Source organism: Leptodactylus fuscus, chromosome 5 (genome assembly GCF_031893055.1).
Source record: "Leptodactylus fuscus isolate aLepFus1 chromosome 5, aLepFus1.hap2, whole genome shotgun sequence".
Lineage (NCBI taxonomy): Eukaryota > Metazoa > Chordata > Amphibia > Anura > Leptodactylidae > Leptodactylus > Leptodactylus fuscus.
This window is the reverse complement of record NC_134269.1, coordinates 35,926,621-35,950,292: the sequence shown is the minus strand read 5'-3', so window position 1 is coordinate 35,950,292 and position 23,672 is coordinate 35,926,621. Positions and strand designations below refer to the sequence as shown.

Below are 23,672 nucleotides of genomic sequence, written 5' to 3'. Positions count from 1 at the left end.
TTCTGTTTGTAAAAAAAATTCACAATTGGAGGCAGATGGATATCTCCGATTCCGTACCCCGTGTTTGTCTAGGCAATGGGATATAAAGGAAGAATAAAGCAAGGTGCTGTCTTTTTCAAAAGCATAGGGCGTTCTCTGCATTCAAAGAAGATAGCGTTACACTGAATTGCTCTTCTTGGGACATAGAAATTGCCTTTTCATGTTAGTACGCGGCCAGGTTTGGCACGATCCGCTTCAGAAGCAAGCGAGACAATCACCCCGGGAAGAGGAGGCTTGAGAACTTTTAATTTGGACCTAAAACACGTCCAGGGTACGCTTGTAAAGCTTAGGCTGACAAACACCCCAGATGGGACTCGAACCCACAATCCCTGGCTTAGGAGGCCAGTGCCTTATCCATTAGGCCACTGGGGCTGGATGCAGGGCACAAGCCTTATGATTCTATTTTTCAAAGAAAGCAGACATGCACCAGCCATCCAAATGCATTATCCAGATGGGACTTGTACCTTTTGCGTTCCAAATCTAAAGCTTTCTTATTGGCGTACTTGCGTTCTTTCAAGAAGAGCCAGGGGTGCCTTTCTTGCCTCCTTTGGATGACACAGTCACAGGATATTGTTAATGGTGAAGAAGAAGAAGAAAAGCTTAATGGAGGGCCAGGACTTTTCCAAAGCACACAAGTTTGCCTGATTTGTGATTCCGTGGTGTTGATAGATGAGGAGGAGGCGCCTTGAGAGACTGTGCTGCCTCGCTGCTGTTTTTAAAAAAACAGATGAGGGAAGCAAGAAAGGATGCTCCAGATGAGGCTCGAACTCACAACCTCGGCATTGCTCGACAGTTACTGCTTTATAAGTACCGCGCGCTGACCGATTGCGCCACTGGAGCTTACGTGAGGTGCTGCGGGCTTGCTTTTTTTGCATGATATTTCCCAAACGATCACCATTAAGATCGCTGACAGTAAAGATGCTCTGAATCTACTCCAAGTCGTTTTACTTCACTCTTACTGATATATGAAGTCGTACGATCCAAGGTGCTGGCAGGTTTCATGTTGAAGGAAGTTTGTCTCCAGAATCCAGCATATCAACCCAGACCCACAGAAATAGATAGCTTAGGGTCACCTGAATTAAAGTGTGTTTTCTCCTTGTGAATGGGTGCCTCCGTTGCCGAGATATCGCTGCCTTTGTCAACATGCAAACGAGCTATTTGGAGCAACGAGGGCGTTGCCGCTTACCTCTTTGGAGCAATGGCAACACCCTCGTTGCTCCAAAGAGCTCATTTGAGTATTGACAGAAAGAGAGAGCACTCAGGAAAGGAGGCACCCATTCGGAAGGGGGAAACACCGTTGGATTCAGGTGACCCTAACCTATCTCTCTGCGGGGCTGGTTTGCTATGCTGGGCTTGGTTACAGACTCCTTTTTTAAAAATGCAATGTGGGTGACATTGGAATGGTTCCTTATAGCGCTGTGGAGTTAGCCTGTATTTTTAGCAATCCATGCGTGTGCCCTATCCCAACAACATAGGATTGCATTGTAAAGAAATTCTGTTTGTAAAAAAAATTCACAATTGGAGGCAGATGGATATCTCCGATTCCGTACCCCGTGTTTGTCTAGGCAATGGGATATAAAGGAAGAATAAAGCAAGGTGCTGTCTTTTTCAAAAGCATAGGGCGTTCTCTGCATTCAAAGAAGATAGCGTTACACTGAATTGCTCTTCTTGGGACATAGAAATTGCCTTTTCATGTTAGTACGCGGCCAGGTTTGGCACGATCCGCTTCAGAAGCAAGCGAGACAATCACCCCGGGAAGAGGAGGCTTGAGAACTTTTAATTTGGACCTAAAACACGTCCAGGGTACGCTTGTAAAGCTTAGGCTGACAAACACCCCAGATGGGACTCGAACCCACAATCCCTGGCTTAGGAGGCCAGTGCCTTATCCATTAGGCCACTGGGGCTGGATGCAGGGCACAAGCCTTATGATTCTATTTTTCAAAGAAAGCAGACATGCACCAGCCATCCAAATGCATTATCCAGATGGGACTTGTACCTTTTGCGTTCCAAATCTAAAGCTTTCTTATTGGCGTACTTGCGTTCTTTCAAGAAGAGCCAGGGGTGCCTTTCTTGCCTCCTTTGGATGACACAGTCACAGGATATTGTTAATGGTGAAGAAGAAGAAGAAAAGCTTAATGGAGGGCCAGGACTCTTCCAAACCACACAAGTTTGCCTGATTTGTGATTCCGTGGTGTTGATAGATGAGGATGAGGCGCCTTGAGAGACTGTGCTGCCTCGCTGCTGTTCTAAAAAAACAGATGAGGGAAGCAAGAAAGGATGCTCCAGGTGAGGCTCGAACTCACAACCTCGGCATTGCTCGACAGTTACTGCTTTATAAGTACCGCGCGCTGACCGACTGCGCCACTGGAGCTTACGTGAGGTGCTGCGGGCTTGCTTTGTTTGCATGATATTTCCCAAACGATCACCGTTAAGATCGCTGACAGTAAAGATGCTCTGAATCTACTCCAAGTCGTTTTACTTCACTCTTACTGATATATGAAGTCGTACGATCCAAGGTGCTGGCAGGTTTCATGTTGAAGGAAGTTTGTCTCCAGAATCCAGCATATCAACCCAGACCCACAGAAATAGATAGCTTAGGGTCACCTGAATTAAAGTGTGTTTTCTCCTTGTGAATGGGTGCCTCCGTTGCCGAGATATCGCTGCCTTTGTCAACATGCAAACGAGCTATTTGGAGCAACGAGGGCGTTGCCGCTTACCTCTTTGGAGCAATGGCAACACCCTCGTTGCTCCAAAGAGCTCATTTGAGTATTGACAGAAAGAGAGAGCACTCAGGAAAGGAGGCACCCATTCGGAAGGGGGAAACACCGTTGGATTCAGGTGACCCTAACCTATCTCTCTGCGGGGCTGGTTTGCTATGCTGGGCTTGGTTACAGACTCCTTTTTTAAAAATGCAATGTGGGTGACATTGGAATGGTTCCTTATAGCGCTGTGGAGTTAGCCTGTATTTTTAGCAATCCATGCGTGTGCCCTATCCCAACAACATAGGATTGCATTGTAAAGAAATTCTGTTTGTAAAAAAAATTCACAATTGGAGGCAGATGGATATCTCCGATTCCGTACCCCGTGTTTGTCTAGGCAATGGGATGTAAAGGAAGAATAAAGCAAGGTGCTGTCTTTTTCAAAAACATAGGGCGTTCTCTGCATTCAAAGAAGATAGCGTTACACTGAATTGCTCTTCTTGGGACATAGAAATTGCCTTTTCATGTTAGTACGCGGCCAGGTTTGGCACGATCCGCTTCAGAAGCAAGCGAGACAATCACCCCGGGAAGAGGAGGCTTGAGAACTTTTAATTTGGACCTAAAACACGTCCAGGGTACGCTTGTAAAGCTTAGGCTGACAAACACCCCAGATGGGACTCGAACCCACAATCCCTGGCTTAGGAGGCCAGTGCCTTATCCATTAGGCCACTGGGGCTGGATGCAGGGCACAAGCCTTATGATTCTATTTTTCAAAGAAAGCAGACATGCACCAGCCATCCAAATGCATTATCCAGATGGGACTTGTACCTTTTGCGTTCCAAATCTAAAGCTTTCTTATTGGCGTACTTGCGTTCTTTCAAGAAGAGCCAGGGGTGCCTTTCTTGCCTCCTTTGGATGACACAGTCACAGGATATTGTTAATGGTGAAGAAGAAGAAGAAAAGCTTAATGGAGGGCCAGGACTCTTCCAAAGCACACAAGTTTGCCTGATTTGTGATTCCGTGGTGTTGATAGATGAGGAGGAGGCGCCTTGAGAGACTGTGCTGCCTCGCTGCTGTTCTAAAAAAACAGATGAGGGAAGCAAGAAAGGATGCTCCAGATGAGGCTTGAACTCACAACCTCGGCATTGCTCGACAGTTACTGCTTTATAAGTACCGCGCACTGACCGATTGCGCCACTGGAGCTTACGTGAGGTGCTGCGGGCTTGCTTTTTTTGCATGATATTTCCCAAACGATCACCATTAAGATCGCTGACAGTAAAGATGCTCTGAATCTACTCCAAGTCGTTTTACTTCACTCTTACTGATATATGAAGTCGTACGATCCAAGGTGCTGGCAGGTTTCATGTTGAAGGAAGTTTGTCTCCAGAATCCAGTATATCAACCCAGACCCACAGAAATAGATAGCTTAGGGTCACCTGAATTAAAGTGTGTTTTCCCCTTGTGAATGGGTGCCTCCGTTGCCGAGATATCGCTGCCTTTGTCAACATGCAAACGAGCTATTTGGAGCAACGAGGGTGTTGCCGCTTACCTGTTTGGAGCAATGGCAACACCCTCGTTGCTCCAAAGAGCTCATTTGAGTATTGACAGAAAGAGAGAGCACTCAGGAAAGGAGGCACCCATTCGGAAGGGGGAAACACCGTTGGATTCAGGTGACCCTAACCTATCTCTCTGCGGGGCTGGTTTGCTATGCTGGGCTTGGTTACAGACTCCTTTTTTAGAAATGCAATGTGGGTGACATTGGAATGGTTCCTTGTAGCGCTGTGGAGTTAGCCTGTATTTTTAGCAATCCATGCGTGTGCCCTATCCCAACAACATAGGATTGCATTGTAAAGAAATTCTGTTTGTAAAAAAAATTCACAATTGGAGGCAGATGGATATCTCCGATTCCGTACCCCGTGTTTGTCTAGGCAATGGGATATAAAGGAAGAATAAAGCAAGGTGCTGTCTTTTTCAAAAGCATAGGGCGTTCTCTGCATTCAAAGAAGATAGCGTTACACTGAATTGCTCTTCTTGGGACATAGAAATTGCCTTTTCATGTTAGTACGCGGTCAGGTTTGGCACGATCCGCTTCAGAAGCAAGCGAGACAATCACCCCGGGAAGAGGAGGCTTGAGAACTTTTAATTTGGACCTACAACACGTCCAGGGTACGCTTGTAAAGCTTAGGCTGACAAACACCCCAGATGGGACTCGAACCCACAATCCCTGGCTTAGGAGGCCAGTGCCTTATCCATTAGGCCACTGGGGCTGGATGCAGGGCACAAGCCTTATGATTCTATTTTTCAAAGAAAGCAGACATGCACCAGCCATCCAAATGCATTATCCAGATGGGACTTGTACCTTTTGCGTTCCAAATCTAAAGCTTTCTTATTGGCGTGCTTGCGTTCTTTCAAGAAGAGCCAGGGGTGCCTTTCTTGCCTCCTTTGGATGACACAGTCACAGGATATTGTTAATGGTGAAGAAGAAGAAGAAAAGCTTAATGGAGGGCCAGGACTCTTCCAAACCACACAAGTTTGCCTGATTTGTGATTCCGTGGTGTTGATAGATGAGGATGAGGCGCCTTGAGAGACTGTGCTGCCTCGCTGCTGTTCTAAAAAAACAGATGAGGGAAGCAAGAAAGGATGCTACAGGTGAGGCTCGAACTCACAACCTCGGCATTGCTCGACAGTTACTGCTTTATAAGTACCGCGCACTGACCGATTGCGCCACTGGAGCTTACGTGAGGTGCTGCGGGCTTGCTTTGTTTGCATGATATTTCCCAAACGATCACCGTTAAGATCGCTGACAGTAAAGATGCTCTGAATCTACTCCAAGTCGTTTTACTTCACTCTTACTGATATATGAAGTCGTACGATCCAAGGTGCTGGCAGGTTTCATGTTGAAGGAAGTTTGTCTCCAGAATCCAGCATATCAACCCAGACCCACAGAAATAGATAGCTTAGGGTCACCTGAATTAAAGTGTGTTTTCTCCTTGTGAATGGGTGCCTCCGTTGCCGAGATATCGCTGCCTTTGTCAACATGCAAACGAGCTATTTGGAGCAACGAGGGCGTTGCCGCTTACCTCTTTGGAGCAATGGCAACACCCTCGTTGCTCCAAAGAGCTCATTTGAGTATTGACAGAAAGAGAGAGCACTCAGGGAAGGAGGCACCCATTCGGAAGGGGGAAACACCGTTGGATTCAGGTGACCCTAACCTATCTCTCTGCGGGGCTGGTTTGCTATGCTGGGCTTGGTTACAGACTCCTTTTTTAAAAATGCAATGTGGGTGACATTGGAATGGTTCCTTATAGCGCTGTGGAGTTAGCCTGTATTTTTAGCAATCCATGCGTGTGCCCTATCCCAACAACATAGGATTGCATTGTAAAGAAATTCTGTTTGTAAAAAAAATTCACAATTGGAGGCAGATGGATATCTCCGATTCCGTACCCCGTGTTTGTCTAGGCAATGGGATATAAAGGAAGAATAAAGCAAGGTGCTGTCTTTTTTAAAAGCATAGGGCGTTCTCTGCATTCAAAGAAGATAGCGTTACACTGAATTGCTCTTCTTGGGACATAGAAATTGCCTTTTCATGTTAGTACGCGGCCAGGTTTGGCACGATCCGCTTCAGAAGCAAGCGAGACAATCACCCCGGGAAGAGGAGGCTTGAGAACTTTTAATTTGGACCTAAAACACGTCCAGGGTACGCTTGTAAAGCTTAGGCTGACAAACACCCCAGATGGGACTCGAACCCACAATCCCTGGCTTAGGAGGCCAGTGCCTTATCCATTAGGCCACTGGGGCTGGATGCAGGGCACAAGCCTTATGATTCTATTTTTCAAAGAAAGCAGACATGCACCAGCCATCCAAATGCATTATCCAGATGGGACTTGTACCTTTTGCGTTCCAAATCTAAAGCTTTCTTATTGGCGTACTTGCGTTCTTTCAAGAAGAGCCAGGGGTGCCTTTCTTGCCTCCTTTGGATGACACAGTCACAGGATATTGTTAATGGTGAAGAAGAAGAAGAAAAGCTTAATGGAGGGCCAGGACTCTTCCAAAGCACACAAGTTTGCCTGATTTGTGATTCCGTGGTGTTGATAGATGAGGAGGAGGCGCCTTGAGAGACTGTGCTGCCTCGCTGCTGTTCTAAAAAAACAGATGAGGGAAGCAAGAAAGGATGCTCCAGATGAGGCTCGAACTCACAACCTCGGCATTGCTCGACAGTTACTGCTTTATAAGTACCGCGCGCTGACCGATTGCGCCACTGGAGCTTACGTGAGGTGCTGCGGGCTTGCTTTTTTTGCATGATATTTCCCAAACGATCACTATTAAGATCGCTGACAGTAAAGATGCTCTGAATCTACTCCAAGTCGTTTTACTTCACTCTTACTGATATATGAAGTCGTACGATCCAAGGTGCTGGCAGGTTTCATGTTGAAGGAAGTTTGTCTCCAGAATCCAGTATATCAACCCAGACCCACAGAAATAGATAGCTTAGGGTCACCTGAATTAAAGTGTGTTTTCCCCTTGTGAATGGGTGCCTCCGTTGCCGAGATATCGCTGCCTTTGTCAACATGCAAACGAGCTATTTGGAGCAACGAGGGTGTTGCCGCTTACCTGTTTGGAGCAATGGCAACACCCTCGTTGCTCCAAAGAGCTCATTTGAGTATTGACAGAAAGAGAGAGCACTCAGGAAAGGAGGCACCCATTCGGAAGGGGGAAACACCGTTGGATTCAGGTGACCCTAACCTATCTCTCTGCGGGGCTGGTTTGCTATGCTGGGCTTGGTTACAGACTCCTTTTTTAGAAATGCAATGTGGGTGACATTGGAATGGTTCCTTATAGCGCTGTGGAGTTAGCCTGTATTTTTAGCAATCCATGCGTGTGCCCTATCCCAACAACATAGGATTGCATTGTAAAGAAATTCTGTTTGTAAAAAAAATTCACAATTGGAGGCAGATGGATATCTCCGATTCCGTACCCCGTGTTTGTCTAGGCAATGGGATATAAAGGAAGAATAAAGCAAGGTGCTGTCTTTTTCAAAAGCATAGGGCGTTCTCTGCATTCAAAGAAGATAGCGTTACACTGAATTGCTCTTCTTGGGACATAGAAATTGCCTTTTCATGTTAGTACGCGGTCAGGTTTGGCACGATCCGCTTCAGAAGCAAGCGAGACAATCACCCCGGGAAGAGGAGGCTTGAGAACTTTTAATTTGGACCTAAAACACATCCAGGGTACGCTTGTAAAGCTTAGGCTGACAAACACCCCAGATGGGACTCGAACCCACAATCCCTGGCTTAGGAGGCCAGTGCCTTATCCATTAGGCCACTGGGGCTGGATGCAGGACACAAGCCTTATGATTCTATTTTTCAAAGAAAGCAGACATGCACCAGCCATCCAAATGCATTATCCAGATGGGACTTGTACCTTTTGCGTTCCAAATCTAAAGCTTTCTTATTGGCGTGCTTGCGTTCTTTCAAGAAGAGCCAGGGGTGCCTTTCTTGCCTCCTTTGGATGACACAGTCACAGGATATTGTTAATGGTGAAGAAGAAAAAGAAAAGCTTAATGGAGGGCCAGGACTCTTCCAAACCACACAAGTTTGCCTGATTTGTGATTCCGTGGTGTTGATAGATGAGGATGAGGCGCCTTGAGAGACTGTGCTGCCTCGCTGCTGTTCTAAAAAAACAGATGAGGGAAGCAAGAAAGGATGCTACAGGTGAGGCTCGAACTCACAACCTCGGCATTGCTCGACAGTTACTGCTTTATAAGTACCGCGCGCTGACCGATTGCGCCACTGGAGCTTACGTGAGGTGTTGCGGGCTTGCTTTGTTTGCATGATATTTCCCAAATGATCACCGTTAAGATCGCTGACAGTAAAGATGCTCTGAATCTACTCCAAGTCGTTTTACTTCACTCTTACTGATATATGAAGTCGTACGATCCAAGGTGCTGGCAGGTTTCATGTTGAAGGAAGTTTGTCTCCAGAATCCAGCATATCAACCCAGACCCACAGAAATAGATAGCTTAGGGTCACCTGAATTAAAGTGTGTTTTCTCCTTGTGAATGGGTGCCTCCGTTGCCGAGATATCGCTGCCTTTGTCAACATGCAAACGAGCTATTTGGAGCAACGAGGGCGTTGCCGCTTACCTCTTTGGAGCAATGGCAACACCCTCGTTGCTCCAAAGAGCTCATTTGAGTATTGACAGAAAGAGAGAGCACTCAGGAAAGGAGGCACCCATTCGGAAGGGGGAAACACCGTTGGATTCAGGTGACCCTAACCTATCTCTCTGCGGGGCTGGTTTGCTATGCTGGGCTTGGTTACAGACTCCTTTTTTAAAAATGCAATGTGGGTGACATTGGAATGGTTCCTTATAGCGCTGTGGAGTTAGCCTGTATTTTTAGCAATCCATGCGTGTGCCCTATCCCAACAACATAGGATTGCATTGTAAAGAAATTCTGTTTGTAAAAAAAATTCACAATTGGAGGCAGATGGATATCTCCGATTCCGTACCCCGTGTTTGTCTAGGCAATGGGATATAATGGAAGAATAAAGCAAGGTGCTGTCTTTTTCAAAAGCATAGGGCGTTCTCTGCATTCAAAGAAGATAGCGTTACACTGAATTGCTCTTCTTGGGACATAGAAATTGCCTTTTCATGTTAGTACGCGGCCAGGTTTGGCACGATCCGCTTCAGAAGCAAGCGAGACAATCACCCCGGGAAGAGGAGGCTTGAGAACTTTTAATTTGGACCTAAAACACGTCCAGGGTACGCTTGTAAAGCTTAGGCTGACAAACACCCCAGATGGGACTCGAACCCACAATCCCTGGCTTAGGAGGCCAGTGCCTTATCCATTAGGCCACTGGGGCTGGATGCAGGGCACAAGCCTTATGATTCTATTTTTCAAAGAAAGCAGACATGCACCAGCCATCCAAATGCATTATCCAGATGGGACTTGTACCTTTTGCGTTCCAAATCTAAAGCTTTCTTATTGGCGTGCTTGCGTTCTTTCAAGATGAGCCAGGGGTGCCTTTCTTGCCTCCTTTGGATGACACAGTCATAGGATATTGTTAATGGTGAAGAAGAAGAAGAAAAGCTTAATGGAGGGCCAGGACTCTTCCAAACCACACAAGTTTGCCTGATTTGTGATTCCGTGGTGTTGATAGATGAGGATGAGGCGCCTTGAGACTGTGCTGCCTCGCTGCTGTTCTAAAAAAACAGATGAGGGAAGCAAGAAGGGATGCTCCAGGTGAGGCGCGAACTCACAACCTCGGCATTGCTCGACAGTTACTGCTTTATAAGTACCGCGCGCTGACCGATTGCGCCACTGGAGCTTACGTGAGGTGCTGCGGGCTTGCTTTGTTTGCATGATATTTCCCAAACGATCACCATTAAGATCGCTGACAGTAAAGATGCTCTGAATCTACTCCAAGTCGTTTTACTTCACTCTTACTGATATATGAAGTCGTACGATCCAAGGTGCTGGCAGGTTTCATGTTGAAGGAAGTTTGTCTCCAGAATCCAGCATATCAACCCAGACCCACAGAAATAGATAGCTTAGGGTCACCTGAATTAAAGTGTGTTTTCTCCTTGTGAATGGGTGCCTCCGTTGCCGAGATATCGCTGCCTTTGTCAACATGCAAACGAGCTATTTGGAGCAACGAGGGCGTTGCCGCTTACCTCTTTGGAGCAATGGCAACACCCTCGTTGCTCCAAAGAGCTCATTTGAGTATTGACAGAAAGAGAGAGCACTCAGGAAAGGAAGCACCGATTCGGTAGGGGGAAACACCGTTGGATTCAGGTGACCCTAACCTATCTCTCTGCGGGGCTGGTTTGCTATGCTGGGCTTGGTTACAGACTCCTTTTTTAAAAATGCAATGTGGGTGACATTGGAATGGTTCCTTATAGCGCTGTGGAGTTAGCCTGTATTTTTAGCAATCCATGCGTGTGCCCTATCCCAACAACATAGGATTGCATTGTAAAGAAATTCTGTTTGTAAAAAAAATTCACAATTGGAGGCAGATGGATATCTCCGATTCCGTACCCCGTGTTTGTCTAGGCAATGGGATATAAAGGAAGAATAAAGCAAGGTGCTGTCTTTTTCAAAAGCATAGGGCGTTCTCTGCATTCAAAGAAGATAGCGTTACACTGAATTGCTCTTCTTGGGACATAGAAATTGCCTTTTCATGTTAGTACGCGGCCAGGTTTGGCACGATCCGCTTCAGAAGCAAGCGAGACAATCACCCCGGGAAGAGGAGGCTTGAGAACTTTTAATTTGGACCTAAAACACGTCCAGGGTACGCTTGTAAAGCTTAGGCTGACAAACACCCCAGATGGGACTCGAACCCACAATCCCTGGCTTAGGAGGCCAGTGCCTTATCCATTAGGCCACTGGGGCTGGATGCAGGACACAAGCCTTATGATTCTATTTTTCAAAGAAAGCAGACATGCACCAGCCATCCAAATGCATTATCCAGATGGGACTTGTACCTTTTGCGTTCCAAATCTAAAGCTTTCTTATTGGCGTACTTGCGTTCTTTCAAGAAGAGCCAGGGGTGCCTTTCTTGCCTCCTTTGGATGACACAGTCACAGGATATTGTTAATGGTGAAGAAGAAGAAGAAAAGCTTAATGGAGGGCCAGGACTCTTCCAAAGCACACAAGTTTGTCTGTTTTGTGATTCCGTGGTGTTGATAGATGAGGAGGAGGCGCCTTGAGAGACTGTGCTGCCTCGCTGCTGTTCTAAAAAAACAGATGAGGGAAGCAAGAAAGGATGCTCCAGGTGAGGCTCGAACTCACAACCTCGGCATTGCTCGACAGTTACTGCTTTATAAGTACCGCACGCTGACCGATTGCGCCACTGGAGCTTACGTGAGGTGCTGCGGGCTTGCTTTTTTTGCATGATATTTCCCAAACGATCACCGTTAAGATCGCTGACAGTAAAGATGCTCTGAATCTACTCCAAGTCGTTTTACTTCACTCTTACTGATATATGAAGTCGTACGATCCAAGGTGCTGGCAGGTTTCATGTTGAAGGAAGTTTGTCTCCAGAATCCAGCATATCAACCCAGACCCACAGAAATAGATAGCTTAGGGTCACCTGAATTAAAGTGTGTTTTCCCCTTGTGAATGGGTGCCTCCGTTGCCGAGATATCGCTGCCTTTGTCAACATGCAAACGAGCTATTTGGAGCAATGAGGGCGTTGCCGCTTACCTCTTTGGAGCAATGGCAACACCCTCGTTGCTCCAAAGAGCTCATTTGAGTATTGACAGAAAGAGAGAGCACTCAGGAAAGGAGGCACCCATTCGGAAGGGGGAAACACCGTTGGATTCAGGTGACCCTAACCTATCTCTCTGCGGGGCTGGTTTGCTATGCTGGGCTTGGTTACAGACTCCTTTTTTAAAAATGCAATGTGGGTGACATTGGAATGGTTCCTTATAGCGCTATGGAGTTAGCCTGTATTTTTAGCAATCCATGCGTGTGCCCTATCCCAACAACATAGGATTGCATTGTAAAGAAATTCTGTTTGTAAAAAAAATTCACAATTGGAGGCAGATGGATATCTCCGATTCCGTACCCCGTGTTTGTCTAGGCAATGGGATATAAAGGAAGAATAAAGCAAGGTGCTGTCTTTTTCAAAAGCATAGGGCGTTCTCTGCATTCAAAGAAGATAGCGTTACACTGAATTGCTCTTCTTGGGACATAGAAATTGCCTTTTCATGTTAGTACGCGGTCAGGTTTGGCACGATCCGCTTCAGAAGCAAGCGAGACAATCACCCCGGGAAGAGGAGGCTTGAGAACTTTTAATTTGGACCTAAAACACGTCCAGGGTATGCTTGTAAAGCTTAGGCTGACAAACACCCCAGATGGGACTCGAACCCACAATCCCTGGCTTAGGAGGCCAGTGCCTTATCCATTAGGCCACTGGGGCTGGATGCAGGGCACAAGCCTTATGATTCTATTTTTCAAAGAAAGCAGACATGCACCAGCCATCCAAATGCATTATCCAGATGGGACTTGTACCTTTTGCGTTCCAAATCTAAAGCTTTCTTATTGGCGTGCTTGCGTTCTTTCAAGAAGAGCCAGGGGTGCCTTTCTTGCCTCCTTTGGATGACACAGTCACAGGATATTGTTAATGGTGAAGAAGAAGAAGAAAAGCTTAATGGAGGGCCAGGACTCTTCCAAACCACACAAGTTTGCCTGATTTGTGATTCCGTGGTGTTGATAGATGAGGATGAGGCGCCTTGAGAGACTGTGCTGCCTCGCTGCTGTTCTAAAAAAACAGATGAGGGAAGCAAGAAAGGATGCTCCAGGTGAGGCTCGAACTCACAACCTCGGCATTGCTCGACAGTTACTGCTTTATAAGTACCGCGCGCTGACCGATTGCACCACTGGAGCTTACGTGAGGTGCTGCGGGCTTGCTTTGTTTGCATGATATTTCCCAAACGATCACCGTTAAGATCGCTGACAGTAAAGATGCTCTGAATCTACTCCAAGTCGTTTTACTTCACTCTTACTGATATATGAATTCGTACGATCCAAGGTGCTGGCAGGTTTCATGTTGAAGGAAGTTTGTCTCCAGAATCCAGCATATCAACCCAGACCCACAGAAATAGATAGCTTAGGGTCACCTGAATTAAAGTGTGTTTTCTCCTTGTGAATGGGTGCCTCCGTTGCCGAGATATCGCTGCCTTTGTCAACATGCAAACGAGCTATTTGGAGCAACGAGGGCGTTGCCGCTTACCTCTTTGGAGCAATGGCAACACCCTCGTTGCTCCAAAGAGCTCATTTGAGTATTGACAGAAAGAGAGAGCACTCAGGAAAGGAGGCACCCATTCGGAAGGGGGAAACACCGTTGGATTCAGGTGACCCTAACCTATCTCTCTGCGGGGCTGGTTTGCTATGCTGGGCTTGGTTACAGACTCCTTTTTTAAAAATGCAATGTGGGTGACATTGGAATGGTTCCTTATAGCGCTGTGGAGTTAGCCTGTATTTTTAGCAATCCATGCGTGTGCCCTATCCCAACAACATAGGATTGCATTGTAAAGAAATTCTGTTTGTAAAAAAAATTCACAATTGGAGGCAGATGGATATCTCCGATTCCGTACCCCGTGTTTGTCTAGGCAATGGGATATAAAGGAAGAATAAAGCAAGGTGCTGTCTTTTTCAAAAGCATAGGGCGTTCTCTGCATTCAAAGAAGATAGCGTTACACTGAATTGCTCTTCTTGGGACATAGAAATTGCCTTTTCATGTTAGTACGCGGTCAGGTTTGGCACGATCCGCTTCAGAAGCAAGCGAGACAATCACCCCGGGAAGAGGAGGCTTGAGAACTTTTAATTTGGACCTAAAACACATCCAGGGTACGCTTGTAAAGCTTAGGCTGACAAACACCCCAGATGGGACTCGAACCCACAATCCCTGGCTTAGGAGGCCAGTGCCTTATCCATTAGGCCACTGGGGCTGGATGCAGGGCACAAGCCTTATGATTCTATTTTTCAAAGAAAGCAGACATGCACCAGCCATCCAAATGCATTATCCAGATGGGACTTGTACCTTTTGCGTTCCAAATCTAAAGCTTTCTTATTGGCGTACTTGCGTTCTTTCAAGAAGAGCCAGGGGTGCCTTTCTTGCCTCTTTTGGATGACACAGTCATAGGATATTGTTAATGGTGAAGAAGAAGAAGAAAAGCTTAATGGAGGGCCAGGACTCTTCCAAAGCACACAAGTTTGCCTGATTTGTGATTCCGTGGTGTTGATAGATGAGGAGGAGGCGCCTTGAGAGACTGTGCTGCCTCGCTGCTGTTCTAAAAAAACAGATGAGGGAAGCAAGAAAGGACGCTCCAGGTGAGGCTCGAACTCACAACCTCGGCATTGCTCGACAGTTACTGCTGTTATAAGTACCGCGCGCTGACCGATTGCGCCACTGGAGCTTACGTGAGGTGCTGCGGGCTTGCTTTTTTTGCATGATATTTCCCAAACGATCACCGTTAAGATCGCTGACAGTAAAGATGCTCTGAATCTACTCCAAGTCGTTTTACTTCACTCTTACTGATATATGAAGTCGTACGATCCAAGGTGCTGGCAGGTTTCATGTTGAAGGAAGTTTGTCTCCAGAATCCAGCATATCAACCCAGACCCACAGAAATAGATAGCTTAGGGTCACCTGAATTAAAGTGTGTTTTCCCCTTGTGAATGGGTGCCTCCGTTGCCGAGATATCGCTGCCTTTGTCAACATGCAAACGAGCTATTTGGAGCAACGAGGGCGTTGCCGCTTACCTCTTTGGAGCAATGGCAACACCCTCGTTGCTCCAAAGAGCTCATTTGAGTATTGACAGAAAGAGAGAGCACTCAGGAAAGGAGGCACCCATTCGGAAGGGGGAAACACCGTTGGATTCAGGTGACCCTAACCTATCTCTCTGCGGGGCTGGTTTGCTATGCTGGGCTTGGTTACAGACTCCTTTTTTAAAAATGCAATGTGGGTGACATTGGAATGGTTCCTTATAGCGCTGTGGAGTTAGCCTGTATTTTTAGCAATCCATGCGTGTGCCCTATCCCAACAACATAGGATTGCATTGTAAAGAAATTCTGTTTGTAAAAAAAATTCACAATTGGAGGCAGATGGATATCTCCGATTCCGTACCCCGTGTTTGTCTAGGCAATGGGATATAAAGGAAGAATAAAGCAAGGTGCTGTCTTTTTCAAAAGCATAGGGCGTTCTCTGCATTCAAAGAAGATAGCGTTACACTGAATTGCTCTTCTTGGGACATAGAAATTGCCTTTTCATGTTAGTACGCGGTCAGGTTTGGCACGATCCGCTTCAGAAGCAAGCGAGACAATCACCCCGGGAAGAGGAGGCTTGAGAACTTTTAATTTGGACCTAAAACACGTCCAGGGTATGCTTGTAAAGCTTAGGCTGACAAACACCCCAGATGGGACTCGAACCCACAATCCCTGGCTTAGGAGGCCAGTGCCTTATCCATTAGGCCACTGGGGCTGGATGCAGGGCACAAGCCTTATGATTCTATTTTTCAAAGAAAGCAGACATGCACCAGCCATCCAAATGCATTATCCAGATGGGACTTGTACCTTTTGCGTTCCAAATCTAAAGCTTTCTTATTGGCGTGCTTGCGTTCTTTCAAGAAGAGCCAGGGGTGCCTTTCTTGCCTCCTTTGGATGACACAGTCACAGGATATTGTTAATGGTGAAGAAGAAGAAGAAAAGCTTAATGGAGGGCCAGGACTCTTCCAAACCACACAAGTTTGCCTGATTTGTGATTCCGTGGTGTTGATAGATGAGGATGAGGCGCCTTGAGAGACTGTGCTGCCTCGTTGCTGTTCTAAAAAAACAGATGAGGGAAGCAAGAAAGGATGCTCCATGTGAGGCTCGAACTCACAACCTCGGCATTGCTCGACAGTTACTGCTTTATAAGTACCGCGCGCTGACCGATTGCGCCACTGGAGCTTACGTGAGGTGCTGCGGGCTTGCTTTGTTTGCATGATATTTCCCAAACGATCACCGTTAAGATCGCTGACAGTAAAGATGCTCTGAATCTACTCCAAGTCGTTTTACTTCACTCTTACTGATATATGAAGTCGTACGATCCAAGGTGCTGGCAGGTTTCATGTTGAAGGAAGTTTGTCTCCAGAATCCAGCCTATCAACCCAGACCCACAGAAATAGATAGCTTAGGGTCACCTGAATTAAAGTGTGTTTTCTCCTTGTGAATGGGTGCCTCCGTTGCCGAGATATCGCTGCCTTTGTCAACATGCAAACGAGCTATTTGGAGCAACGAGGGCGTTGCCGCTTACCTCTTTGGAGCAATGGCAACACCCTCGTTGCTCCAAAGAGCTCATTTGAGTATTGACAGAAAGAGAGAGCACTCAGGAAAGGAGGCACCCATTCGGAAGGGGGAAACACCGTTGGATTCAGGTGACCCTAACCTATCTCTCTGCGGGGCTGGTTTGCTATGCTGGGCTTGGTTACAGACTCCTTTTTTAAAAATGCAATGTGGGTGACATTGGAATGGTTCCTTATAGCGCTGTGGAGTTAGCCTGTATTTTTAGCAATCCATGCGTGTGCCCTATCCCAACAACATAGGATTGCATTGTAAAGAAATTCTGTTTGTAAAAAAAATTCACAATTGGAGGCAGATGGATATCTCCGATTCCGTACCCCGTGTTTGTCTAGGCAATGGGATATAAAGGAAGAATAAAGCAAGGTGCTGTCTTTTTCAAAAGCATAGGGCGTTCTCTGCATTCAAAGAAGATAGCGTTACACTGAATTGCTCTTCTTGGGACATAGAAATTGCCTTTTCATGTTAGTACGCGGTCAGGTTTGGCACGATCCGCTTCAGAAGCAAGCGAGACAATCACCCCGGGAAGAGGAGGCTTGAGAACTTTTAATTTGGACCTAAAACACATCCAGGGTACGCTTGTAAAGCTTAGGCTGACAAACACCCCAGATGGGACTCGAACCCACAATCCCTGGCTTAGGAGGCCAGTGCCTTATCCATTAGGCCACTGGGGCTGGATGCAGGGCACAAGCCTTATGATTCTATTTTTCAAAGAAAGCAGACATGCACCAGCCATCCAAATGCATTATCCAGATGGGACTTGTACCTTTTGCGTTCCAAATCTAAAGCTTTCTTATTGGCGTGCTTGCGTTCTTTCAAGAAGAGCCAGGGGTGCCTTTCTTGCCTCCTTTGGATGACACAGTCACAGGATATTGTTAATGGTGAAGAAGAAGAAGAAAAGCTTAATGGAGGGCCAGGACTCTTCCAAACCACACAAGTTTGCCTGATTTGTGATTCCGTGGTGTTGATAGATGAGGATGAGGCGCCTTGAGAGACTGTGCTGCCTCGCTGCTGTTCTAAAAAAACAGATGAGGGAAGCAAGAAAGGATGCTCCAGGTGAGGCTCGAACTCACAACCTCGGCATTGCTCGACAGTTACTGCTGTTATAAGTACCGCGCGCTGACCGATTGCGCCACTGGAGCTTACGTGAGGTGCTGCGGGCTTGCTTTTTTTGCATGATATTTCCCAAACGATCACCGTTAAGATCGCTGACAGTAAAGATGCTCTGAATCTACTCCAAGTCGTTTTACTTCACTCTTACTGATATATGAAGTCGTACGATCCAAGGTGCTGGCAGGTTTCATGTTGAAGGAAGTTTGTCTCCAGAATCCAGCATATCAACCCAGACCCACAGAAATAGATAGCTTAGGGTCACCTGAATTAAAGTGTGTTTTCCCCTTGTGAATGGGTGCCTCCGTTGCCGAGATATCGCTGCCTTTGTCAACATGCAAACGAGCTATTTGGAGCAACGAGGGCGTTGCCGCTTACCTCTTTGGAGCAATGGCAACACCCTCGTTGCTCCAAAGAGCTCATTTGATTATTGACAGAAAGAGAGAGCACTCAGGAAAGGAGGCACCCATTCGGAAGGGGGAAACACCGTTGGATTCAGGTGACCCTAACCTATCTCTCTGCGGGGCTGGTTTGCTATGCTGGGCTTGGTTACAGACTCCTTTTTTAAAAATGCAATGTGGGTGACATTGGAATGGTTCCTTATAGCGCTGTGGAGTTAGCCTGTATTTTTAGCAATCCATGCGTGTGCCCTATCCCAACAACATAGGATTGCATTGTAAAGAAATTCTGTTTGTAAAAAAAATTCACAATTGGAGGCAGATGGATATCTCCGATTCCGTACCCCGTGTTTGTCTAGGCAATGGGATATAAAGGAAGAATAAAGCAAGGTGCTGTCTTTTTCAAAAGCATAGGGCGTTCTCTGCATTCAAAGAAGATAGCGTTACACTGAATTGCTCTTCTTGGGACATAGAAATTGCCTTTTCATGTTAGTACGCGGTCAGGTTTGGCACGATCCGCTTCAGAAGCAAGCGAGACAATCACCCCGGGAAGAGGAGGCTTGAGAACTTTTAATTTGGACCTAAAACACGTCCGGGGTATGCTTGTAAAGCTTAGGCTGACAAACACCCCAGATGGGACTCGAACCCACAATCCCTGGCTTAGGAGGCCAGTGCCTTATCCATTAGGCCACTGGGGCTGGATGCAGGGCACAAGCCTTATGATTCTATTTTTCAAAGAAAGCAGACATGCACCAGCCATCCAAATGCATTATCCAGATGGGACTTGTACCTTTTGCGTTCCAAATCTAAAGCTTTCTTATTGGCGTACTTGCGTTCTTTCAAGAAGAGCCAGGGGTGCCTTTCTTGCCTCCTTTGGATGACACAGTCACAGGATATTGTTAATGGTGAAGAAGAAGAAGAAAAGCTTAATGGAGGGCCAGGACTCTTCCAAAGCACACAAGTTTGCCTGATTTGTGATTCCGTGGTGTTGATAGATGAGGAGGAGGCGCCTTGAGAGACTGTGCTGCCTCGCTGCTGTTCTAAAAAAACAGATGAGGGAAGCAAGAAAGGATGCTCCAGATGAGGCTCGAACTCACAACCTCGGCATTGCTCGACAGTTACTGCTTTATAAGTACCGCGCGCTGACCGATTGCGCCACTGGAGCTGACGTGAGGTGCTGCGGGCTTGCTTTTTTTGCATGATATTTCCCAAACGATCACCATTAAGATCGCTGACAGTAAAGATGCTCTGAATCTACTCCAAGTCGTTTTACTTCACTCTTACTGATATATGAAGTCGTACGATCCAAGGTGCTGGCAGGTTTCATGTTGAAGGAAGTTTGTCTCCAGAATCCAGTATATCAACCCAGACCCACAGAAATAGATAGCTTAGGGTCACCTGAATTAAAGTGTGTTTTCCCCTTGTGAATGGGTGCCTCCGTTGCCGAGATATCGCTGCCTTTGTCAACATGCAAACGAGCTATTTGGAGCAACGAGGGCGTTGCCGCTTACCTGTTTGGAGCAATGGCAACACCCTCGTTGCTCCAAAGAGCTCATTTGAGTATTGACAGAAAGAGAGAGCACTCAGGAAAGGAGGCACCCATTCGGAAGGGGGAAACACCGTTGGATTCAGGTGACCCTAACCTATCTCTCTGCGGGGCTGGTTTGCTATGCTGGGCTTGGTTACAGACTCCTTTTTTAGAAATGCAATGTGGGTGACATTGGAATGGTTCCTTATAGCGCTGTGGAGTTAGCCTGTATTTTTAGCAATCCATGCGTGTGCCCTATCCCAACAACATAGGATTGCATTGTAAAGAAATTCTGTTTGTAAAAAAAATTCACAATTGGAGGCAGATAGATATCTCCGATTCCGTACCCCGTGTTTGTCTAGGCAATGGGATATAAAGGAAGAATAAAGCAAGGTGCTGTCTTTTTCAAAAGCATAGGGCGTTCTCTGCATTCAAAGAAGATAGCGTTACACTGAATTGCTCTTCTTGGGACATAGAAATTGCCTTTTCATGTTAGTACGCGGTCAGGTTTGGCACGATCCGCTTCAGAGGCAAGCGAGACAATCACCCCGGGAAGAGGACGCTTGAGAACTTTTAATTTGGACCTAAAACACGTCCAGGGTACGCTTGTAAAGCTTAGGCTGACAAACACCCCAGATGGGACTCGAACCCACAATCCCTGGCTTAGGAGGCCAGTGCCTTATCCATTAGGCCACTGGGGCTGGATGCAGGGCACAAGCCTTATGATTCTATTTTTCAAAGAAAGCAGACATGCACCAGCCATCCAAATGCATTATCCAGATGGGACTTGTACCTTTTGCGTTCCAAATCTAAAGCTTTCTTATTGGCGTGCTTGCGTTCTTTCAAGAAGAGCCAGGGGTGCCTTTCTTGCCTCCTTTGGATGACACAGTCACAGGATATTGTTAATGGTGAAGAAGAAGAAGAAAAGCTTAATGGAGGGCCAGGACTCTTCCAAACCACACAAGTTTGCCTGATTTGTGATTCCGTGGTGTTGATAGATGAGGATGAGGCGCCTTGAGAGACTGTGCTGCCTCGCTGCTGTTCTAAAAAAACAGATGAGGGAAGCAAGAAAGGATGCTCCAGGTGAGGCTCGAACTCACAACCTCGGCATTGCTCGACAGTTACTGCTTTATAAGTACCGCGCGCTGACCGATTGCGCCACTGGAGCTTACGTGAGGTGCTGCGGGCTTGCTTTGTTTGCATGATATTTCCCAAACGATCACCGTTAAGATCGCTGACAGTAAAGATGCTCTGAATCTACTCCAAGTCGTTTTACTTCACTCTTACTGATATATGAAGTCGTACGATCCAAGGTGCTGGCAGGTTTCATGTTGAAGGAAGTTTGTCTCCAGAATCCAGCATATCAACCCAGACCCACAGAAATATAGTTTAGGGTCACCTGAATTAAAGTGTGTTTTCTCCTTGTGAATGGGTGCCTCCGTTGCCGAGATATCGCTGCCTTTGTCAACATGCAAACGAGCTATTTGGAGCAACGAGGGCGTTGCCGCTTACCTCTTTGGAGCAATGGCAACACCCTCGTTGCTCCAAAGAGCTCATTTGAGTATTGACAGAAAGAGAGAGCACTCAGGAAAGGAGGCACCCATTCGGAAGGGGGAAACACCGTTGGATTCAGGTGACCCTAACCTATCTCTCTGCGGGGCTGGTTTGCTATGCTGGGCTTGATTACAGACTCCTTTTTTAAAAATGCAATGTGGGTGACATTGGAATGGTTCCTTATAGCGCTGTGGAGTTAGCCTGTATTTTTAGCAATCCATGCGTGTGCCCTATCCCAACAACATAGGATTGCATTGTAAAGAAATTCTGTTTGTAAAAAAAATTCACAATTGGAGGCAGATGGATATCTCCGATTCCGTACCCCGTGTTTGTCTAGGCAATGGGATATAAAGGAAGAATAAAGCAAGGTGCTGTCTTTTTCAAAAGCATAGGGCGTTCTCTGCATTCAAAGAAGATAGCGTTACACTGAATTGCTCTTCTTGGGACATAGAAATTGCCTTTTCATGTTAGTACGCGGCCAGGTTTGGCACGATCCGCTTCAGAAGCAAGCGAGACAATCACCCCGGGAAGAGGAGGCTTGAGAACTTTTAATTTGGACCTAAAACACATCCAGGGTACGCTTGTAAAGCTTAGGCTGACAAACACCCCAGATGGGACTCGAACCCACAATCCCTGGCTTAGGAGGCCAGTGCCTTATCCATTAGGCCACTGGGGCTGGATGCAGGGCACAAGCCTTATGATTCTATTTTTCAAAGAAAGCAGACATGCACCAGCCATCCAAATGCATTATCCAGATGGGACTTGTACCTTTTGCGTTCCAAATCTAAAGCTTTCTTATTGGCGTACTTGCGTTCTTTCAAGAAGAGCCAGGGGTGCCTTTCTTGCCTCCTTTGGATGACACAGTCACAGGATATTGTTAATGGTGAAGAAGAAGAAGAAAAGCTTAATGGAGGGCCAGGACTCTTCCAAAGCACACAAGTTTGCCTGATTTGTGATTCCGTGGTGTTGATAGATGAGGAGGAGGCGCCTTGAGAGACTGTGTTGCCTCGCTGCTGTTCTAAAAAAACAGATGAGGGAAGCAAGAAAGGATGCTCCAGGTGAGGCTCGAACTCACAACCTCGGCATTGCTCGACAGTTACTGCTTTATAAGTACCGCGCGCTGACCGATTGCGCCACTGGAGCTTACGTGAGGTGCTGCGGGCTTGCTTTTTTTGCATGATATTTCCCAAACGATCACCGTTAAGATCGCTGACAGTAAAGATGCTCTGAATCTACTCCAAGTCGTTTTACTTCACTCTTACTGATATATGAAGTCGTACGATCCAAGGTGCTGGCAGGTTTCATGTTGAAGGAAGTTTGTCTCCAGAATCCAGCATATCAACCCAGACCCACAGAAATATAGTTTAGGGTCACCTGAATTAAAGTGTGTTTTCTCCTTGTGAATGGGTGCCTCCGTTGCCGAGATATCGCTGCCTTTGTCAACATGCAAATGAGCTATTTGGAGCAACGAGGGCGTTGCCGCTTACCTCTTTGGAGCAATGGCAACACCCTCGTTGCTCCAAAGAGCTCATTTGAGCATTGACAGAAAGAGAGAGCACTCAGGAAAGGAGGCACCCATTCGGAAGGGGGAAACACCGTTGGATTCAGGTGACCCTAACCTATCTCTCTGCGGGGCTGGTTTGCTATGCTGGGCTTGGTTACAGACTCCTTTTTTAAAAATGCAATGTGGGTGACATTGGAATGGTTCCTTATAGCGCTGTGGAGTTAGCCTGTATTTTTAGCAATCCATGCGTGTGCCCTATCCCAACAACATAGGATTGCATTGTAAAGAAATTCTGTTTGTAAAAAAAATTCACAATTGGAGGCAGATGGATATCTCCGATTCCGTACCCCGTGTTTGTCTAGGCAATGGGATATAAAGGAAGAATAAAGCAAGGTGCTGTCTTTTTCAAAAGCATAGGGCGATCTCTGCATTCAAAGAAGATAGCGTTACACTGAATTGCTCTTCTTGGGACATAGAAATTGCCTTTTCATGTTAGTACGCGGCCAGGTTTGGCACGATCCGCTTCAGAAGCAAGCGAGACAATCACCCCGGGAAGAGGAGGCTTGAGAACTTTTAATTTGGACCTAAAACACGTCCAGGGTACGCTTGTAAAGCTTAGGCTGACAAACACCCCAGATGGGACTCGAACCCACAATCCCTGGCTTAGGAGGCCAGTGCCTTATCCATTAGGCCTCTGGGGCTGGATGCAGGGCACAAGCTTTATGATTCTATTTTTCAAAGAAAGCAGACATGCACCAGCCATCCAAATGCATTATCCAGATGGGACTTGTACCTTTTGCGTTCCAAATCTAAAGCTTTCTTATTGGCGTGCTTGCGTTCTTTCAAGAAGAGCCAGGGATGCCTTTCTTGCCTGCTTTGGATGACACAGTCACAGGATATTGTTAATGGTGAAGAAGAAGAAGAAAAGCTTAATGGAGGGCCAGGACTCTTCCAAAGCACACAAGTTTGCCTGATTTGTGATTCCGTGGTGTTGATAGAT

The 23,672-nt window shown here is 46.6% G+C and overlaps 31 non-coding genes across 31 annotated transcripts; all 31 read right to left on the bottom strand.

The window, feature by feature from the left end:
* Positions 1-338: 338 nt before the first annotated feature.
* TRNAR-CCU (transfer RNA arginine (anticodon CCU)) lies at positions 339-411 on the bottom strand. The gene has a single exon. It is a non-coding gene; the product is annotated as a tRNA-Arg (tRNA).
* A 375-nt stretch (positions 412-786) lies between these two features.
* Positions 787-879, bottom strand: TRNAI-UAU (transfer RNA isoleucine (anticodon UAU)). The gene is given in 2 exon segments: positions 787-822; positions 842-879. It is a non-coding gene; the product is annotated as a tRNA-Ile (tRNA).
* Positions 880-1,870: 991 nt separating this feature from the next.
* On the bottom strand, positions 1,871-1,943 carry TRNAR-CCU (transfer RNA arginine (anticodon CCU)). Its single transcript has one exon. It is a non-coding gene; the product is annotated as a tRNA-Arg (tRNA).
* Positions 1,944-2,317: 374 nt separating this feature from the next.
* On the bottom strand, positions 2,318-2,410 carry TRNAI-UAU (transfer RNA isoleucine (anticodon UAU)). The gene is given in 2 exon segments: positions 2,318-2,353; positions 2,373-2,410. It is a non-coding gene; the product is annotated as a tRNA-Ile (tRNA).
* Positions 2,411-3,401: 991 nt separating this feature from the next.
* On the bottom strand, positions 3,402-3,474 carry TRNAR-CCU (transfer RNA arginine (anticodon CCU)). The gene has a single exon. It is a non-coding gene; the product is annotated as a tRNA-Arg (tRNA).
* A 374-nt stretch (positions 3,475-3,848) lies between these two features.
* On the bottom strand, positions 3,849-3,941 carry TRNAI-UAU (transfer RNA isoleucine (anticodon UAU)). Its single transcript is given in 2 exon segments — positions 3,849-3,884; positions 3,904-3,941. It is a non-coding gene; the product is annotated as a tRNA-Ile (tRNA).
* A 991-nt stretch (positions 3,942-4,932) lies between these two features.
* Positions 4,933-5,005, bottom strand: TRNAR-CCU (transfer RNA arginine (anticodon CCU)). The gene has a single exon. It is a non-coding gene; the product is annotated as a tRNA-Arg (tRNA).
* Positions 5,006-5,379: 374 nt separating this feature from the next.
* TRNAI-UAU (transfer RNA isoleucine (anticodon UAU)) lies at positions 5,380-5,472 on the bottom strand. The gene is given in 2 exon segments: positions 5,380-5,415; positions 5,435-5,472. It is a non-coding gene; the product is annotated as a tRNA-Ile (tRNA).
* A 991-nt stretch (positions 5,473-6,463) lies between these two features.
* On the bottom strand, positions 6,464-6,536 carry TRNAR-CCU (transfer RNA arginine (anticodon CCU)). Its single transcript has one exon. It is a non-coding gene; the product is annotated as a tRNA-Arg (tRNA).
* A 374-nt stretch (positions 6,537-6,910) lies between these two features.
* TRNAI-UAU (transfer RNA isoleucine (anticodon UAU)) lies at positions 6,911-7,003 on the bottom strand. The gene is given in 2 exon segments: positions 6,911-6,946; positions 6,966-7,003. It is a non-coding gene; the product is annotated as a tRNA-Ile (tRNA).
* Positions 7,004-7,994: 991 nt separating this feature from the next.
* On the bottom strand, positions 7,995-8,067 carry TRNAR-CCU (transfer RNA arginine (anticodon CCU)). The gene has a single exon. It is a non-coding gene; the product is annotated as a tRNA-Arg (tRNA).
* Positions 8,068-8,441: 374 nt separating this feature from the next.
* On the bottom strand, positions 8,442-8,534 carry TRNAI-UAU (transfer RNA isoleucine (anticodon UAU)). Its single transcript is given in 2 exon segments — positions 8,442-8,477; positions 8,497-8,534. It is a non-coding gene; the product is annotated as a tRNA-Ile (tRNA).
* Positions 8,535-9,525: 991 nt separating this feature from the next.
* TRNAR-CCU (transfer RNA arginine (anticodon CCU)) lies at positions 9,526-9,598 on the bottom strand. Its single transcript has one exon. It is a non-coding gene; the product is annotated as a tRNA-Arg (tRNA).
* A 372-nt stretch (positions 9,599-9,970) lies between these two features.
* TRNAI-UAU (transfer RNA isoleucine (anticodon UAU)) lies at positions 9,971-10,063 on the bottom strand. Its single transcript is given in 2 exon segments — positions 9,971-10,006; positions 10,026-10,063. It is a non-coding gene; the product is annotated as a tRNA-Ile (tRNA).
* Positions 10,064-11,054: 991 nt separating this feature from the next.
* Positions 11,055-11,127, bottom strand: TRNAR-CCU (transfer RNA arginine (anticodon CCU)). Its single transcript has one exon. It is a non-coding gene; the product is annotated as a tRNA-Arg (tRNA).
* A 374-nt stretch (positions 11,128-11,501) lies between these two features.
* TRNAI-UAU (transfer RNA isoleucine (anticodon UAU)) lies at positions 11,502-11,594 on the bottom strand. Its single transcript is given in 2 exon segments — positions 11,502-11,537; positions 11,557-11,594. It is a non-coding gene; the product is annotated as a tRNA-Ile (tRNA).
* A 991-nt stretch (positions 11,595-12,585) lies between these two features.
* TRNAR-CCU (transfer RNA arginine (anticodon CCU)) lies at positions 12,586-12,658 on the bottom strand. Its single transcript has one exon. It is a non-coding gene; the product is annotated as a tRNA-Arg (tRNA).
* Positions 12,659-13,032: 374 nt separating this feature from the next.
* TRNAI-UAU (transfer RNA isoleucine (anticodon UAU)) lies at positions 13,033-13,125 on the bottom strand. The gene is given in 2 exon segments: positions 13,033-13,068; positions 13,088-13,125. It is a non-coding gene; the product is annotated as a tRNA-Ile (tRNA).
* Positions 13,126-14,116: 991 nt separating this feature from the next.
* On the bottom strand, positions 14,117-14,189 carry TRNAR-CCU (transfer RNA arginine (anticodon CCU)). Its single transcript has one exon. It is a non-coding gene; the product is annotated as a tRNA-Arg (tRNA).
* A 374-nt stretch (positions 14,190-14,563) lies between these two features.
* On the bottom strand, positions 14,564-14,657 carry TRNAI-UAU (transfer RNA isoleucine (anticodon UAU)). Its single transcript has 2 exons — positions 14,620-14,657; positions 14,564-14,599 (listed from the first exon to the last, which is right to left on the bottom strand). It is a non-coding gene; the product is annotated as a tRNA-Ile (tRNA).
* A 991-nt stretch (positions 14,658-15,648) lies between these two features.
* On the bottom strand, positions 15,649-15,721 carry TRNAR-CCU (transfer RNA arginine (anticodon CCU)). Its single transcript has one exon. It is a non-coding gene; the product is annotated as a tRNA-Arg (tRNA).
* Positions 15,722-16,095: 374 nt separating this feature from the next.
* Positions 16,096-16,188, bottom strand: TRNAI-UAU (transfer RNA isoleucine (anticodon UAU)). The gene is given in 2 exon segments: positions 16,096-16,131; positions 16,151-16,188. It is a non-coding gene; the product is annotated as a tRNA-Ile (tRNA).
* Positions 16,189-17,179: 991 nt separating this feature from the next.
* Positions 17,180-17,252, bottom strand: TRNAR-CCU (transfer RNA arginine (anticodon CCU)). Its single transcript has one exon. It is a non-coding gene; the product is annotated as a tRNA-Arg (tRNA).
* A 374-nt stretch (positions 17,253-17,626) lies between these two features.
* Positions 17,627-17,720, bottom strand: TRNAI-UAU (transfer RNA isoleucine (anticodon UAU)). The gene is made up of 2 exons: positions 17,683-17,720; positions 17,627-17,662 (listed from the first exon to the last, which is right to left on the bottom strand). It is a non-coding gene; the product is annotated as a tRNA-Ile (tRNA).
* A 991-nt stretch (positions 17,721-18,711) lies between these two features.
* TRNAR-CCU (transfer RNA arginine (anticodon CCU)) lies at positions 18,712-18,784 on the bottom strand. The gene has a single exon. It is a non-coding gene; the product is annotated as a tRNA-Arg (tRNA).
* Positions 18,785-19,158: 374 nt separating this feature from the next.
* TRNAI-UAU (transfer RNA isoleucine (anticodon UAU)) lies at positions 19,159-19,251 on the bottom strand. Its single transcript is given in 2 exon segments — positions 19,159-19,194; positions 19,214-19,251. It is a non-coding gene; the product is annotated as a tRNA-Ile (tRNA).
* Positions 19,252-20,242: 991 nt separating this feature from the next.
* Positions 20,243-20,315, bottom strand: TRNAR-CCU (transfer RNA arginine (anticodon CCU)). The gene has a single exon. It is a non-coding gene; the product is annotated as a tRNA-Arg (tRNA).
* A 374-nt stretch (positions 20,316-20,689) lies between these two features.
* Positions 20,690-20,782, bottom strand: TRNAI-UAU (transfer RNA isoleucine (anticodon UAU)). The gene is given in 2 exon segments: positions 20,690-20,725; positions 20,745-20,782. It is a non-coding gene; the product is annotated as a tRNA-Ile (tRNA).
* Positions 20,783-21,771: 989 nt separating this feature from the next.
* Positions 21,772-21,844, bottom strand: TRNAR-CCU (transfer RNA arginine (anticodon CCU)). The gene has a single exon. It is a non-coding gene; the product is annotated as a tRNA-Arg (tRNA).
* A 374-nt stretch (positions 21,845-22,218) lies between these two features.
* On the bottom strand, positions 22,219-22,311 carry TRNAI-UAU (transfer RNA isoleucine (anticodon UAU)). Its single transcript is given in 2 exon segments — positions 22,219-22,254; positions 22,274-22,311. It is a non-coding gene; the product is annotated as a tRNA-Ile (tRNA).
* Positions 22,312-23,300: 989 nt separating this feature from the next.
* On the bottom strand, positions 23,301-23,373 carry TRNAR-CCU (transfer RNA arginine (anticodon CCU)). Its single transcript has one exon. It is a non-coding gene; the product is annotated as a tRNA-Arg (tRNA).
* Between the last annotated feature and the right edge of the window lie 299 nt (positions 23,374-23,672).